Source organism: Euprymna scolopes, chromosome 16 (genome assembly GCF_053919585.1).
Source record: "Euprymna scolopes isolate OS-2025 chromosome 16, ASM5391958v1, whole genome shotgun sequence".
NCBI lineage: Eukaryota > Metazoa > Mollusca > Cephalopoda > Sepiida > Sepiolidae > Euprymna > Euprymna scolopes.
The window spans coordinates 143210719-143228876 of NC_136497.1; the positions used below are offsets into that span (position 1 = coordinate 143210719).

At 34.7% G+C, this 18158-nt stretch overlaps 1 protein-coding gene across 9 annotated transcripts in view; it reads right to left on the reverse strand.

Moving 5' to 3' along the window:
• LOC145296137 (alpha-(1,6)-fucosyltransferase-like) overlaps positions 1-18158 on the reverse strand; it is an 884509-nt gene that overhangs the window by 296735 nt on the left and 569616 nt on the right. Inside the window, exon 1 of one of the 9 annotated variants that reach the window (XM_080142299.1) lies at positions 11262-11614. The exons of 5 other annotated variants lie outside the window; for them this stretch is intronic. The gene's annotated coding sequence lies outside the window, so the exon portion shown is untranslated. Of the gene's footprint in view, positions 1-11261; positions 11615-18158 lie in introns of those variants that run through there. 3 more of the 9 variants (XM_080142294.1, XM_080142296.1, XM_080142302.1) reach the window with 3 other exon arrangements.

An 18158-nucleotide genomic window follows, 5' to 3' on the forward strand; every position in this document is an offset into this window, starting at 1 on the left:
CATCGACTACAAAATTTCGTCCTGATAGTGTAGAAGCATCAAAAACTCCAACCAATGTCCAATCACATCGTACAAGCATGCAGGTAATCAGTACTGTTAGCGATTAATTTAAAAAAAAAAAAAAAAGAAATACCTTTGGGAAATCAAACATTCTTTTGACTTATCTATTTGTTCGTGACCTATTTGCATTAAAAATTAAAGGTACTCACGCACTTACCGCACTATTTTTTTTTATTATGGGGGTTGTATTACAATACGCAGATTCGAAAAAGTTGTCAAAAAACAAAAACATAACACTTTCTCTATATAAAAGCCAGGTACGTCCAAGGATGGAATATTGCTGCCATATCTGGGCAGGAGCTGCTAAAAACAGCCTATCATGCCTTGACAGAGTACAAAATAGACTTCGTGGCTTAGTGAGGGATGCCCTTTTCTCTATCCTGCAACCTCTCTTCCACAGAAGAGACGTTGCGAGCTTATCCTTGTTTTATCGTTATTTCCATGGCAGGTGCTCGTCTGAACTCCAATCTCTGGTCCCCCCTCGCCAGTCTTTCACGAAAAACACCCGTCTAGCTGAATCCACTGTGAAAAATTTCCCCCACTATATCTGTGCCTAAATCAAAATGTGGATTCCATGAACAAAGCTCCTTTCTTAGAACTGCACGCCTGTGGAACTCTGTTCCGTCTGCCTGCTTCCCACCTGACTACAACTTGGATGTGTTCAAGTCCAACGTTAACAAATTCCTAATGAACCGCCCCCTTAAGTAAACACTTAATCAAATCTCCACACTAACGTAATGTACTTGCAATAACCCTTATCCCTGAGTGGCTTCCGGGTCTTGATAAGTGGTGACCACTGTGTAAAAAAAAATTAAAATAAATAAAAATAACAAACAAATGTTATCAAAGTCAAGATAAGTTACTTTTCTACCTAACTGCATATGTTTTTACTGTTTTTTAAATGTAAAATGTTTATTCAGCTCGAAAAACATACCGATGTATTTGAACATTATAGGCACCGCCAAAACTGGGGGGGGGAGGGGGCAGGTAAGTACTTTTTGATGGCCCGTCTTTTTAAAAATCTACCAACAATCAGATAATTATCCGATCAATACGAAATTTTCAGCGATTATTAAGAGAAGAATGAACTTTATAACAGTGTACTTATTTGTCATAAACGATATTTATATATATATATATCTTTTTTTGCTTACAACCCCCCCCCTGCTTTGAGGGGGTACAAATATGCTTAAAATAATCATCTGAAACTGAACAACATATTGTGTTGTTGTAAGGGACAGAATTATAGATTAAAAAAAAAATTGTTTGCATACCTTATTTTGACGTCTGAATATCAGAACTTCGATTGTGTTTAATTATCTCGCTTTTGAGTTTTGAAGTGTGAAATTCGGTGGATATGTTAACTAAAATAATTAATTTAAGTTAAGCAAAACAAACAAAAATTTTTTTTTAATATTTATACGAAAAAAGCCATTTTAAAATCTTTGATAAATAAATTAACAATTTTTTTAGCGAGCCGAATAATGCATGACCATTATTAAACAGGGCATGCTTTGAAGAATCGATACAAACAAAAAAAATTCGATAAATATTGTGCCCTTTGTGTCAAAAATAGCATCATTTTTTCGATCCCGTTTGAAAACGTTTGCCGCCTTTCGACTACGGTGGACCAAACGCGCTGAAATAATTTTTTTTTTATTCTGCTTTGAATTGCCCCCCCTCCCATTTTGGGGAGCCTGTCCCCCACACACATACACATTAAAAACCAAACTCATACAAATGGTCACCCATCTGGTACTGGCCAGCCTCAGCGTTAATAATACATTGAAATTTTCGTCACGGAAAAATGTCTTTTTTGGCCTGTTTGGTCTTCCATAGTTTGCTTTTTATCAAATGCAAATGTAAACATTGTCGATCTAGACTCTAGATCGACGCGAAGTAACTGGTTGCCTATATGAATAAGTGGAATTATTTGAAATCCAGGTACTTATAATATTTTTGCATATTCTCTTAGAAAATCATCCTAAATCTTAGTTAGACAATAAATAAATAAATTAATTATTTCAAAAACCTTTTCTTTTTTTTTTTTTTATGTACGTTTTTTGTGCAAGACAAAAAATGTCAATTGTTAACTTTTTGGGAAAATTTAACATTTAAAATTTAATTAAAAATAGTAGAAAAAGTTTTACATTATTCTGTTTTCTATATGATAAAATTCAGGGTTTTATCTTTCTGGAAAAAAAAGTTACTCAGAAATAATGGATTTTAATAAATGTAATTTCGTTTTAAAAAACAACAACTTGATTTTTCGGCCATTTTTGGCGGTGCCTAGAACATGACAAATGACGCCCGACTCTTTTGAACACTGTAAGTTTGGGAAAACAAGTTAAAACTAAAAAACTATACAAAATATTGTTAGAAACTCGCTCAATATGTTACCGTGACATAGTCCGGCCAATATTTGGTGGGTTTTTAACAGTATTCTGTATAATTTTTAATTTTAACTCATTTTCCCAAACTTACGGTGTTCAGAGTCAGGCGTCTTTTGTGTTGTGATTTTTAAATACATCGGTAAACACCGTTTTCCGAGCTGAATAAACATGTTGCATTAAATAAAAACACAAAAAATTATCCAGTTAGGTAGAAAACTAACTTATCTTGCCTTTGATAACATTTATTTGCTATATATTTGTTCGTTTTTTGACAACTTTTGAATCTATGCGTATAGTAATACAAACCTCAAATCACTCCTCTCCCCATGTTAAGAATGGCTTTCTAAAAATAACATTATTTGAGCACGGTACAAGTAGTACAATTAATATTTACGATTTAAAATTTTTAAACAATTTACTTCATCGTAAATCGCGCCTATTAAGATAATCCGATAATCAAAATGGATTATGGCAACATTCATCGTTAAATTGACTTTTATAGGTTTTCGGGTATGCTTAAAACGAATATCATTCAAATTTGGGGTAGACAAATATAGTTTTCTGTATATTAAGACATTTTTTCTATTGCATTACTTAAATGTCAGTGATGTTCGCCATTCTTAACATGGGGAGGAGGATGTGTTTTGCAACACACATGCGCATTACTACTTTTCAGATGGGAAAAACATGGCCGCTAGTGAAAACAATGGATTACGTTGGATAATAAAGGTCTTAACGGCCAGAAAATCACTTATCTGTCACAAATTTAAATGTGATATTCGTTTTCAGCATATCCGAAAACCTCTATAGTCTATTTAACGGTGAATGTGGAGTTGCAGTTAAAGTAAAATAAAATAAAAAAATAAAAATCCTGGATATTTTAACTCAGCCACTCAAGTTGCTTTAAAATTACTTCAAATATTAAATTTTTTTCAACGCAAATAGATCAAAGATTTGACAAAGCAAGATGTTTGACTTCCTTTTAAATAATTTACGTCCCTAATTAGAAATGATGGTGCTAATGTACTTACTGATCCGCGCTATTTTTTAAAATCGTATTCCCAAGTTTAAAGTTATGTTTTTTTTTATTCAATTGTAAGGGTAAAGTACAGAATAGGTACAAAACATCCTTCCCTCCCCATGTTAAGAATGGCTTTTTAAATAATAACGTTATTATTTCAGCACGGATCAATAAGTGCACTAGTACCGAAATGATGGTACTTGTGCAGTTTTACCACCGTGCTGAAATAAGGTTATAATTTTGAAAGCCATTCTTAACATGGGAAGGGGAGGGTGTCTTGTAACTATTCTGTGCTTCCACCGAACAAGTTAATAATAAAAGATATCGTGAAGCTTGAATTTAAAGTGCACAAGCACCGAAATGATTACACGAAAAAATAAAAATAATTTAACCTAAATAATACAATTCTATGAATGAACAGGTCGCAACTTCATTCTGCGTATCTATTTCTTTCCCATGAATGAGAACTGTGACACAAGAGTCGGAAAGTTGGATCGAAAAGTCAGCGCTTCAGAAGAGGAGGTTGAGCAGTCTGGGTAGCTTCGTCGGCATTCCCTGGTAGAGGCGCCTCAAACGATTAGCAATAAATTAATCCCTTTCTCTCGGGGAGAGAAGGCAAAACCTGTAAGGGTGGACCTCCTAGAACTGCACAGGATCAAAGCACTATATCGCAAACAAGAAAAGATAAGAAATTGTATAGATTTGATTTTCGTGCCGAGATTCGCATTCTTGCAGTAGAGACCACACAATGGTTGCCAGTATCCCAAAATAAAAATGATGCTATGAAACTTCCCGGTCTTCAGATATACTGCGCAGATTTACACCGAAAGCCACTCGAGGATAAGAGTTAATACCCATTAACTCTTCTCCTCGAGTATCATCGGGACAATAAGTGTAGTAACCATTAGTGGTGGAAATGTAGCATAATTTCATTATTTAAGGAGGCGGCTCAGCAAGAATTTGTTTACATTGGACTTGAAGACGACCATATTGTAGTCAGCTGAAAAGCAGCTGCAAACTTCATATGCAAGTTTGAAAATTGGGCTTAAATCAATCAACATGGTATAACTTCGTTGACTGGCTTCATCCTGTTGTTGGCATTCTTGCTGAAGGAACCACGTGAAGGTTGCCAACATCCGTAAGTAAAAGTGGTACTATGAAACAAACTGAATTCGAACTTGGCACACACACGTCCCCAACAGCAACGTTATCCAGACACCGGGGAAAGGAGGCTAAGCGTAAGGGGTCGTAATATGGGTTATACTTAGTTTAAGGAGAGGTGGATGCTGAAAACGAATGAAACGGTGGTGGATACAGTGCACAGCCACTTTACTTTAATCCCGTCACTCCCTTAAACTAAATATAACCCACATCACGACTCCTTACGCTTAGCAGATGTTTTATTCGTAATGATCGGTTAGGGATAAATCCTGTAGTGTACATAAGCAATCAGTCATTCAGTCAGAAATGAGTGATTTAAAAAAAAAAAAAAAAAAAAAAAAAAAAAAAAAAAAAAAAAGGAAACGCAATTATTTATGCAATACAATCGACAGTTTTTTTTTGGGGGGGGTGTATTACTGTACACATCACATCGATTCGAAAAAGTTGTCATAAAACAAATATAACAAATAAATGTTATCAAAGACAATATAAGTTACTTTTCTACCTAACTGGATATTTTTTTTTTTTTAGTGTTTTAATGTAACATGTTTATTCAGCTCGAAAAACATACAGTATTTACCGATGTCTTGGAAAGTTAAAAATGGCACCCGACTCTCTCTTTGACACGGTAAGTTTGGGAAAAAGAGTTAAAATAAAAAGATACAAAATACTGTTAGGAACCCGCTCAATATATGTTACCGCGACAAGCGCAACATAGGCTGACATATTCGGTGGGTTTTTAACAGTATTTTGTCTAGGTTTTTTTTTTTTTAACTTCTTTTCCCAAACTTACCGTGCCAAAGAGAGTCGGTACCACTTTTAATTTTCCAATACATCGGTAAACATCATGTTTTTCGAGCTGAATAAACATGTTACATTAAATAAAAACACTAAAACATATCCAGTTAGGTAGAAAAGTAACTTAACTTGTCTTTGATAACATTTATTTGTTATATATTTGTTTTTTGCAACTTTTTCGGATCTATGTGTAAATACAGACATTTTTTTTTTATTTTTTTTTTTTTTTGCTTAGTCACAAAGCCCGAATCGGTTTTCTTTTATTTTGAGGGGCGATGGGTTGGGGGTCGGTAGCAATACAACTTCGACAATACTTTTGTGGACTTATCCTATGCTCGTGCTCGACATCAAAATACCGTATTCACTCTATGGCTTGATCATAGATGATTATTCCCATTTGTTTTTTTTTTCTTTTTTAATTAGATTTTATTTACAATAAACTAAAAAAAAAAAAAAAAAAAAGGTTTAGTAAGGCCTCCCGACCATCTGTTAATCGATAAATTAGCCACTGCTTTCCGAGTGATCCAAAAACAAGCCAGCCAGTTTCTAAATGGGAGTGGGGGCTAAGTAGGACATCAAAAAATAAATCGATCAAGATAGAATATGAGAATGGGTGTGCACACAAAGTTCAATCGCTGTCCCATCGATGAAATGTTGCATTCCTCTGCCCGTTTTATAAATACTTTTCTAGTAGGTGCTCCGACGAACTACAAGTTCTTTTACCCCCCCCCCCGGACAGGCAGCAAAATCACACCCCTACACAGTAGAAATCCCTAGATGTAAGGAAGTCTTCTACTCTAATAGTTTCTTCCCTAGAACTGCTAGACTTTGGAATTCCTTTCCGGGTCCCTGCCTCCCTGACTGCACTGGCATACAGACGTTCAAGTGTAATGTAAACAGACATCTTGCTGCTCAACTCCCTATATAGTTTCCCTGCAAATTATGTCCCAGATAGTAGCCCCCTACATCCAAGTGGTACTCCACCGTGCCTTGTTTGCAAAAAAAATGTAAAACCGCAGTTTAGTGGCCTGAGTACGATGAAATATTATGTACAGACGATAAATATTTTGATCACGTTTTCGTTAAATATTAATGAGGAACGATTTCTACTTTCGCGCGTAATACTAAAAACACGCTTGAAATGTGTACATTCGCCGAAATAGTCGCAAGAAACAAAAACAATGGCGTCGTCGTACAAACGGAAGTTCGTGATTATTTCAATATATGTACATTTTTCAAACGTGTTCCGAAGATTACATGCGTAATACTAACTCGATTTTCAACCCGAAATGGGTCCCTTTTTTTTCACTAATACTTAAAAAAAAAAGAGATAAAACAATATCGCATGTACACTTTTTTTTGTCGCATTGATTATATTCAGGACACTAAACTGCAGTTTTACCAGACAAAGATCAGTGAACAATCTTTGCCTAACTTATACCAACTTAAGAATGAACGAGTTGTATCTATGTACTTTTCCCACCAAAAGTGAATATGACCTCTGACCTGAGCTCATTTTGGCACCTATGTTACCGTGCTATTTTTTAAAAATAGTATTTAAGCTAAATTAAAGTTTCACGGGGTCTTATTTTATTATCAAACTGTGGTACTTGTGCACTTTTGCCACCGTGCTGAATAACATTATTTTGAAAGTCATTCTTAACATAGGAAGGTCTAAATATTCTGTGCTTCCACCTAACAATTTAATAATTAAAAAGATAATGTGAAGCTTGAATTTAACCTAAAAAAAAAAAAAAAAAAAAAAAAAAACCCTAAAAATAGGGCGGTGGCAAAAGTCCACAAGCACCCAAATTGTTAGGTGGAAGTACAGAATAGTTAAGACTGGCTTTCAAAATAACAGTATTTCAGCACGGTAACATTGGTGCATGAGTATATTTTTTTACGTGCATTGAGATAATATCCTCCCCCCCCTCCAATCTCTGGAAAAAGAAAAAAAAAGTGGTTTGGCCCTCGTCAGGATTTCACGATAAAGGGAGGGGGCGTCTCGGATTTAGCGGCAATAAACAAACCCTTCCTATCAAAGGAGGAGGTAATACACGGGAGATTGGCCTTTAATGGCAACTTGTTGACTGGAGTAAATTTTTTTATACAACCTGTCAGCGACCCCCCCCCCCACTTCGATAGGGCATTTCATGAAGGATGTCGCAATCATTCATTCGAGTTGTTAAAACAGATTTTATTTATTTATTTGCGACAGTTAAAAAAAAAAACTGAAAGCTACACTTGTTGTCCATTACATAAAAGTAGAAAAAACAAAAAACGAAAACTAAAAAAAAAATGCCGACGCCCTTTTCAGTTTGCCAAGCTGTGACAGCGTCAAACAAAGCAACTATAGACTAGAGTTTACAATGCCCCTTCGCCTTCAAGATAGAGAGGGATATATATATATATATATATATATATATATATATATATATATATATATATATATATATATATATATATTACACACTTGACAAACTAGAAAATGCGGACAAAATAGGGTGGGGGGGAGAAACAAAACAACAAATAGGTTAACAATTGTGCTTCTACAGAATTTGAACGGAATCGAACCGACTTTTATTGATCTAAAATTTAAGGTTAAAAAAAGTGTTTTATTAAGAGTGTTGAATGTTAAGGGTATATATATATATATATATATATATATATATATATATATATATATATATATATATAAGTGAAAGTGTCTGTGTGTGTACATTTCCCTACGCAATAACTCAATTTTAAGTCTACAGACTCGAAATTTGATATACAGGGTACTGAGATTTGGGAAAATCGATATGATCTGTTTTTGGCGATTAAGGAGTAAAAGTTCAACGATTTGACCTTTAAGAACTTTACCAAACTCTTCCGACAATTTTCGGTCTAAACACTTGAAATTTTAGATATAGGTTCATTGGACATGGATCTAACTTAATTTGAGCCCAAAACAATACATTTTAAGTGATCAAAGTTAAAAAAATTGACTACTTTTTTTTTACTCAGCATACATCTCCAAATACCCGGGCAACGCCGTGCACCCATGCTAGCATATATATATATATATATATATATATATATATATATATATATATATATATATATATGGTACTAGTGCAGTGGGGAGTGCACTTATTGATCCGTGCTGAAATAACGCTATTTAAAAGACCATTCTTAATATGTGGAGGGCCGGAGGAGAGGGTGTTTTGTATCTTATTATATACTTTAACCTTACAATTGAATAATAATAATAAAAAAACTAACTAAACGTGGAAATACGATTTAAAAAATAGCTTGAGCGTACAGCCATGGCCACTACGGATAACACAAGGAATTATAGTAAATATTCGGAAAACTTAAATGCGATATTTGTTTTCAGCATACCCGAAAACCCGTAAAAGTCGTTATTTTAAAGGTGATTGTTAAGGTGGAAAGCAAGTGAAAAGTTAATAAATATGTAAACACAAATTTGTGAAATATTAAACTGTAGAAGCACTTGTTAAAAACTATACAAGTTCTATCATGAAAAAAGACCAAAACTACAAAAACGGCGCTCGTGTAAGCTTACTGACACTATTAAAGGTACTAGTGCAGAGTGATTCGGACGTAAATAATAACGTTATTTAAAAGCCATTCTTAACATGGGGAGGGGAGGGTGTTTTGTCCCTTTTCTATACTTCAACATTGCAATTGAATTAAAAAATATTTCATAAAACTTTAAACTTGGAAATACGATTTAAAAAATAGCGCGGATCACTCTCTGCACTAGCACCCTATAAAATTATGAGATGAAAAAAAAACAAAAACAAAACAGCGCCGGTTTTCGAGGGTGCTGAAAACGAATATCACAATTAAATTTTTTTTATGATATGGAAAAATTACTAGGTTACCAGAAAGTGGGTGCTCATTTTACGTTAAATTTATATAGGAAAGTGATCCCCCACTTTTTGAAAAATTTCTCCATATCATGAAAACTATTTATCTGTCCCAAATTTAAATGTGATATTCGTTTTCAGCACTACCGAAAACCATTAAAAGTCGTCATTTAAAAGTTTTTGGGGGAGTTGAAAAGAAACTTGACATTGACCAAATATTCTATAAGGTTCCGTAAATTTAAGATGGAGAGTACGTTTAAAAATAAAACAAAAAGCACGTGTTTCTACAGAAAACGAACAAAACCAAACCGACTTTTGTCAAACTGAAATTTTAGGGCTAAAAAAAAAAAAAAAAGTTCGGAGCAATTTCTCTCAAAGTATAATTTTTTTTTTTTTTTTTTTTTTTTTTTTTTTTTTTTTTTTTTTACACAGGAGTGTTCGATGTTAAAAATGTGAGCATATTTAAAAATGCCGACGATACGATTTTTGTTTTTTTATTATTCATAAAATTACAACCGCCATATCCCACTCCGATCACGATTTAGTTCTTATTCTATTTGACGACAAAACAGCATCTGACCATTGTCTCTCAGGATGTTAAACCCGGTGTAATATTGAGAACTGTAAGTCGAGTTGTATCCCTCCCCTCCACCCTCCACACACACAAATTATTCCATGTGTGATTTTGTTCATAGCAGTTGGATGTATCTTTAAGTGTTTATACATATATAACAGTGCTCAATACGAACCATTATATATATATATTATATATATATATATATATATATATATATATTTATAAACACGTCTGGCGACATTGAATGCACGTTTCAATTCTAACACAAAAGGATGTTTCCTTAGGCTTAAAGACACTTGTGCAGTTTACGGAGCGAGCTAGTACAGGAGGATAGTTAAAGCCCCCACTGCCAATGTTAAGAATGACTCCTTCCTAAATAATAACGTTATTATTTCAGCACGGCCCGTAAAATACGAAAGCACCGGATTAGAATTCAAGCAAAATAGTTAACCGGAGAGACTGTTTTGTGTTTTACTGTATCATAGTTCCTCAGTATGAGTAGGCTAGCGACGAGCTTCTTGTTCTCTCAGTGGAAGATGAATCCTTCACGACTGAGAATTTTTATTTTTGTTCCTTTTTTTTTTACACGTTAAAAAAAAAAAAAAAAAAAAAAAAAAAAACGACCCTGGTGTCTAATTCTGTCCCGTGGGGAGGCGTTGTAAATAGGGACTCTAACCACTCGGCTACGGCGGAGTGGGGCAATGGGGCATTATGTGTGTGTGGAAAATAACGGGGAAAAGCGGAGTTACCAAAAATACAAATTAAATAATAATGCGAATATTTATATATTTTGTGTGTTTATTTTCATATAAGACTTCATAGTTTTTGTTTTCGTTTTATGAGTGATTTTTATATTTCGTGGGCAAAAAAACAATTGGTGCTAATGCAGAGAGTGATCCGGCGATCCGCGCTATTTTTTAAATCGTATTTCCACGTTTAATTAAAGTTTTATGATGATTTTTGTATTCAATTGTAAGGTTTAAGTACAGAATAGGTACACAACACCCTCCCCTCCCTATGTTAAGAATGGCTTTTTAAATAATAACGTTATTATTTCAGCACGGATCACTCTCTGCATGAGTACCAAACAATTAACTCACGCTGTAGGTAAGGAAATTATATATATATATATATATATATATATATATATATATATATATATATATATCGAGAAAAGGCCATGGGCATTACAGAAAGAGTGAGTATTGTTGCTATGTACGCCAAAGCGCACTTAAAATGTGTGTAAAAAAAAAAAAAAAAAATAGTAAGTATTTTGTGTTGACGACAGAAACGATAAGAATTGAACGCACGTCCTCTCTTTTTAAACCTCAAGGGAACAGGAAAAAAAAAATAAGGATACGTGGGAAATCTCTTACCTGGGATAGCAAATAATAAGATCACAGATATATAAAACCAAGAAGAGCGTATACTCCGTTCGCATGTAAAGAGCGAGTCGAAAAGGCTTCTCTTTTTTAGAAGCTGGATCCCCCCCACCGTCGGTGGCAGGAGATATGTTACAGTAGTTAAAAGCACACAGATACATACGCACGCAGGCACACACCCAGATATATCGATGTTAGAATAAACGCGCACCTAGAGTAGAAGACGAAGGAGGAGAAGGCCACTACTACGACGGGTAGAGTACGCCACGTGCCAACCGCGAGGACCGAAAAGTTTTGCGTGTGTGTCGCAATGTTGTTGTTGTTGTAGTAGCAGCAGCAGCCGTAGTAGCAGTGCGTGGCTCTTCAGATGGCAGGCCAGAGAGCGAGCAGGAAACACAGATATAGATATATAGATAGATTATTCAATTATATTTCAACATATTCTGGTTAAATTCCAACAGGATTTATTTCTAAAGTGCTCAACGTAAACACTAGCACGTTGTATTGCTAGAAACCGTGTCTCTAGCTCATTCAAAATTATTCGATGCCTCCGTTTAATCTCAAGAGACAATGGATACGCCCTGTAAGGGTAGCTGCGCGTGTAATTGTGAGGCAAGGGTTGCGCAATCTCTAACCACACCTCTCCTGATTCGGCATTGCTTGAGTCCAATGGCAAGGAGAAGTCCAGGATGACTGGAAAAAATGCCGAGATAAGCGGAGACATACAGCACCTGTAAGTCCCAAATCGTCACCCATTTTAGTACTGACCAGGTTCAACGTTGCTTAACTTTGGTGATCTAACGGGAACCGGCGTGTAAACATACATTACGCCGTATAATATATATATATATATATATATCAGCTGAATAGCGAAGGATTGAATATCGTTTAGGCGGTCGGATTTCGATGCTGTCTCGCCGCACTGATGAGCTATGATACAGCGAAACAGTACTGTATGTGGATGACTAATATATATATATATATATATATATATATATATATATATATATATATATATATATACACACACACCACACACACTTCAGAATAAAATTATCTAACAATCAACTGGTTGGAAACCTGTGATTATATGTTTTATAAGATATTACTGGCAGTAATAAACTATAAGTACTATCCCACCTAAATAAGAATTGCTCAATATACAAGATAGAGCAAATAAATTTTTTAATTCATTGAATGACTAAAATTTGATTATATATATATATATATATATATATATATATATATATATATATATATATATATATATATATATATATATATATATATATATATATATATATATATATATATATATATATAAAATTGTTGAGCTGGATTAAATCCGACGATAATAAATAAAATGGAGGTGGAAGGACCTGGATACTCAACGTTTCGCCCGATTTATGCGGGCTTCTTCAATGACCATCCCTCTTGAAGAAGCCCGCATAAATCGGGCGAAACGTTGAGTATCCAGGTCCTTCCACCTCCATTTTATTTCATATATATATATTATATATATATATATATAATGATTGTATCGTTGTAATTCTTAGATGTAAATCCACTAAAGCTGCAGCGTTAACCAAAAAGTGCTCAATGATAAAATATGTTTATTTATACAAACATTATTGGTTACATATATCCATACATGTTTCAGTTATTCTCTCCTTAGACTCTCCCTATAGGCATAATTCCTAATTAATAGTCGGCCCTTACATCTCTGTATCAATGTGTTTTGTTTTGGATGAAATATATGTATTATATATATCTATCTACATATGTGCGAAAGTGTCTGTCTGTGTACATTTCCCTACGCAATAACTCTGTCAATTTGTAGTCTACAGACTCGAAATTTGATATACAGGGTACTGAGATTTGGGAAAATCGATGTGATCGGTTTTCGGCCAGAAATTTGGCGATTAAGCGGTCAAAGTTCAACGATTTGACCTTTAAGAACTTTACCAAACTCCTCCGACAATTTTCGGCCTAAACACTTGAAATTTTAGATATAGGTTCATTGGACATGGATCTAACTTAATAACTTGATTTGAGCCCAAAACAATAAATTTTAAGGGGTCATAATAAGGGTCAAATTTTAAAAAATTGACCGCTTTTTTTTTTTTTTTGCTCAATATACACCTCCAAATACCCGGGCGACACCGGGCTGAAATGCTAGTATATATATATATATATATATATATATATATATATATATATATATATATATATATACTAGTATATATATATATATACTAGTATATATATATATATACTAGTATATAGATATATATACTAGTATATAGATATATATACTAGTATATATATATATATATATATATATATATATATATATATATATATATACTAGTATATATATATATATATACTAGTATATATATATATATATATACTAGTATATATATATATATATATACTAGTATATATATATATATATACTAGTATATATATATATATATATATACTAGTATATATATATATATATATATACTAGTATATATATATATATATATACTAGTATATATATATATATACTAGTATATATATATATATACTAGTATATATATATATATATATACTAGTATATATATATATATATATATATATATATATACTAGTATATATATATACTAGTATATATATATATATATATATATACTGGTGGAACGTTAAAATTGTCGCCTTAGAAAAGACAATATAATTCCATTTCCATTTGACGAAAACCGGTCTTCTTTTTTTGTTGCAGATTATCTACTAGTTGGCCAGTTGTGTACAAATCCCAAGAGGTATAGGAGCCTTCTGTCATGTCTGAAAGTGAAACTATGTTCAATGAGCGAGATTGGTGATGCGCCGCTGTACAACTCATGCTCTCTACAGATCCAAGTTATCACAACAGGACCATTACCAGCCCCTTCAAAATACATGGTTGGATTGCCAGGAATAACAGAGACATGCCAAGGGTGATGAAATAAAGTTTCCGGCCACGGTTATAGTATTTGGTGTGGTTTCAAGTGAGGGCAACATCATGCCACCTCACATTTTTTAAGTCGGATTGAAAGTCAACATCAAAGTGTACCTGGATGTGCTGAAGAGTGTGGTGATCTTTTGGTGCAATCAGGTGGCCACTGGCAAACCCTGAGTGCGGCAGCAGGGCTCGGCACCAGTTCACAAGTCCAAAGAGACACAGGCTTGGCTTCAGAAAAAGTGCTATGACATTGTACATTTCTTTCACTGGCCTGCCTCCTACCCCAACCTGAACCATCTGAACTACTTTGTTTGGTCATACATCGGGAACATCACCAACATGACCTCCCACAACACTAAAGTCAGCCTGATCGCTGCCATTTGCCTAGCTCCTGCTGGCGCATGTGGAAAAGGTATGCCTCCAGTTCCAGACCCGTATTTGATATGCAGTATATATATATATATATATATATATATATATATATATATATATATATATATATATATATATATATATATATATATATATATATATATATATATATAGATTTTGTTATTGTTGTTTTTTTTTCAAGCGATACATACGGTTAATATTGGCTCCGCCTCGGAGCTCATTTTTTTATTTACTTAGAAAGTCGCCCTTTTTACTTTGGACGTATATAACATTTTTTATTTATTTATTATTTTTATCATTTTTAAAAACAGTATATATATATATATATATATATATATATATATATATATATATATATATATATATATATATAATCAGACGTTATTGTTTTTCAGCGGTTAAGTAACTAATGAAGTGTAACGAGGTTAATACAAGAGTGCTCAATACCGAAGTAGAGCAGGGTATGGTTCTATTTGCTTTTACATAAGCAGTAAGGTGTTGCTACACAGTCATGAGCATGTTTCGGACAGCTAGTTACCGGTAACTAGAGAGCTCTTCAGGCGATACAGCTTATACGAAGGCAAATATATCCCATCACACACAAGTTAACGAATAAAAATCTGCCGGACGAAACCACTTTAAGTGGTTAGAGGAAAGGAGAAAGCAGATAGCATTTGGGACAATGATCCCCTCCCTGGCTGAAATGAATTCGGAAAGAAATTCTTCACTCTATTTCCATAGTTTCCTTTTTTAACTGATTGATATATTTTTCTAGCTCCTTTTTTTAAAACTCTTCGGTTGTAGACATTTTCTTTCTTCTTTCTGTTTTTTTTTTTTTTATTTTTCCAGCTTGAGACATTTGCTTTCTTTCTTTTAAACTTCATCGATTGAGCGGTGACATCCTTGTAACAAAAAATAAAAACAAACATAACTCAATCCCTAAACCAAAAAATATTTTAGCATGTATTTTGCATGATTAAAATATATAGAGTAAAAAGCCTTTTAAATGAGAATCACCAAAGACAAGGCATGAAGCCACTTAATGTAAGGAGCTACCACGAACGAAAGCTGATTATCACAAAAGCATGTGATGTCTATTGCAACGTTAGTCTTGAAAAGACCAAGGTTGCATGAAGAAGGAAAACAGTAAGCAGGAAGAGAGTTCCACAATCGTGCAGTTTATGGAAAGAAGCTACTGGAATAGGAAACTGTATGACAATGAGGTAATAAAACAACGAATTGATGAAGACCACTAGACCAATGAGACAAACAAGCTGGAACAAAGGAAGCAGAGAATAGATAAGAAAATTTTGAGGATGACATGCCATAATATAATAAATAATCATTTTATAATAACAAAAAACCTTCTCAACCACTAATAGTCATGCCTCAACGTTCACAGGAAACATGAGTTGGAACAGATACGTCGAGGGCATTGCCGGAGCTGCTGCGAAGAAGGTGGGCTCTCTCTACCCTGCTAGAAAGTTATATATGCCTGAAAGTATCCTGTACTTCTACAAGGCCACCGTTCGCCCATGTTTTTTTTTGTTTTTTTTTTTACACAGTGATCACCACTTATCAAGGCCCGGATAATGTATGGCGTACTGTTCTCACATTTGGACTGAAAAGACCAAAGCTGCAGGTAAAAGGAAAACAACCATGCAGTTCTTGGTAAGAAGATACTGGAATAGGAAGCTGGGTAATATGGGTTTTCGTATGTTGGTTGATCAAGATGGCTAACGTCACGTGATAATATAAAATTGCGAAATGTAGATATAGGCATGAAATGCGTTTTAATTTTAATGGGAAAAAAATTTGGGGTTTTTTTTTGCGTTAAAACTATATTAAAATGCATTTCGTTCCCTATGCCCACATCTCACAATTTTTAATTACCACGTGACGTCAGCATCAGTCGGCCATGTTGGCTAGTCAACATACGAAAGTCCATATTGCCAGAAGTTGTATTACAAAGAGATATTAAAACAGCAAATTGATGGAGACCACTAGACCAACGACACAAACGAGCTGGAACAAAAGAAGCAGATCAGACAATTCTGAGGAACACGTCATAATAGTCTTAGTCTATATAAAAGGCAAAATGTGTGTGACCATTTCGTGTATGTCTTCAAAAGGCGTTTCGAGCGCACGCTCCCGGGTTCGTTACTATCGCTTACAACTGTTTATATGGGTCCTATATCATAATAACTAGGATTTGGGAACGCGGGTCGTCTCTAGATTTATTTACGTCGACTTTTATGAGATTCGCGCTATTTCGCTTTGTCCCCGGTTCGTCCTGCATTTAAGTATAAATACAGTGAAAAACGTTGGCTTCTCGGCTTTTGCTCTGCTTCCCCCCACCTTCCCATCATTATCTGGGGTGAAGTGAAAACTAAAAATAACGATCGCGCGATGACCTCATTTAGCGTCGTCCTGTCAATCAAACCTCTTTTAGCTTTATAAGCTTTAACTTAACACGCTAATCAATTACTCTCACTTGTGGTCGAGACTGTTAAGTAGTTGGCATTGGTTTACACCTCCGCGTCAAAGCTTCCGGGTTCAATCCCTCCTCCCGACTAAACGTATTTTTTTATTACTTCGCTTATTCTTTAGTTTACCCCCCCCCCATACACAGGTTTATTTATGCCATTTTTTTCCGTTTTGGTTTTGGATTTTTTTTTTACATCGTCTTTCTTTACCCCCCCCCCCTCCATACACACACACCTACAAACACCCGGGCAACGCCGGGTACCCCCCCCCCCCCGCTAGTATTTATATAAAAAGAAAAAAAAACTGAGACTAGCAACATCACATCTGTGTGTGTGTGTGTGTGTGTGTGTGTGTGTGAGACAGAGAGAGAGTGGTTGCAGTGAAAAAGAATGGGTGGGAGCAATCCAATTGCAGATATGTTTTTTTTTTTTTTTTTTACACAGTGATCACCACTTATCAAGGCCCGGAAGCCACTCAGGGATAAGGGTTATTGCAAGTACATTACGTTAGTGTGGAGATTTGATGAAGTGTTTATTTAAGGGGGCGGTTCATTAGGAATTTGTTAACGTTGGACTTGAACACATCCAAGTTGTAGTCCGGTGGGAAGCAGGCAGACGGAACAGAGTTCCACAGGCGTGCAGTTCTAAGAAAGAAGCTTTGTTCATGGAATCCGCGTTTTGATTTAGGCACAGATATAGAATGGGGGAAATTTTTCACAGTGGATTCAGCTAGACGGGTGTTTTTCGTGAAAGATTGGCGAGGGGGGGGCAGAGATTGGAGTTCAGACGAGCACCTGCCATGGAAATAACGATAAAACAAGGATAGGCTCGCAACGTCTCTTTTGTACACTTTATCCAAACCCCTCAAATGGGAGACAGATTCACCAGCCTTAAAAAAACAAATGTTGATTAATCCAGATTTACTAAAAGAAGATAAGTTTTCTACGAAAAGCAGTTGTCTAGTAGACCTACCCAACCCCGACCAATGGTTAAGCTTATTGCCCTGTTGGCGGCCACCCCATCGAG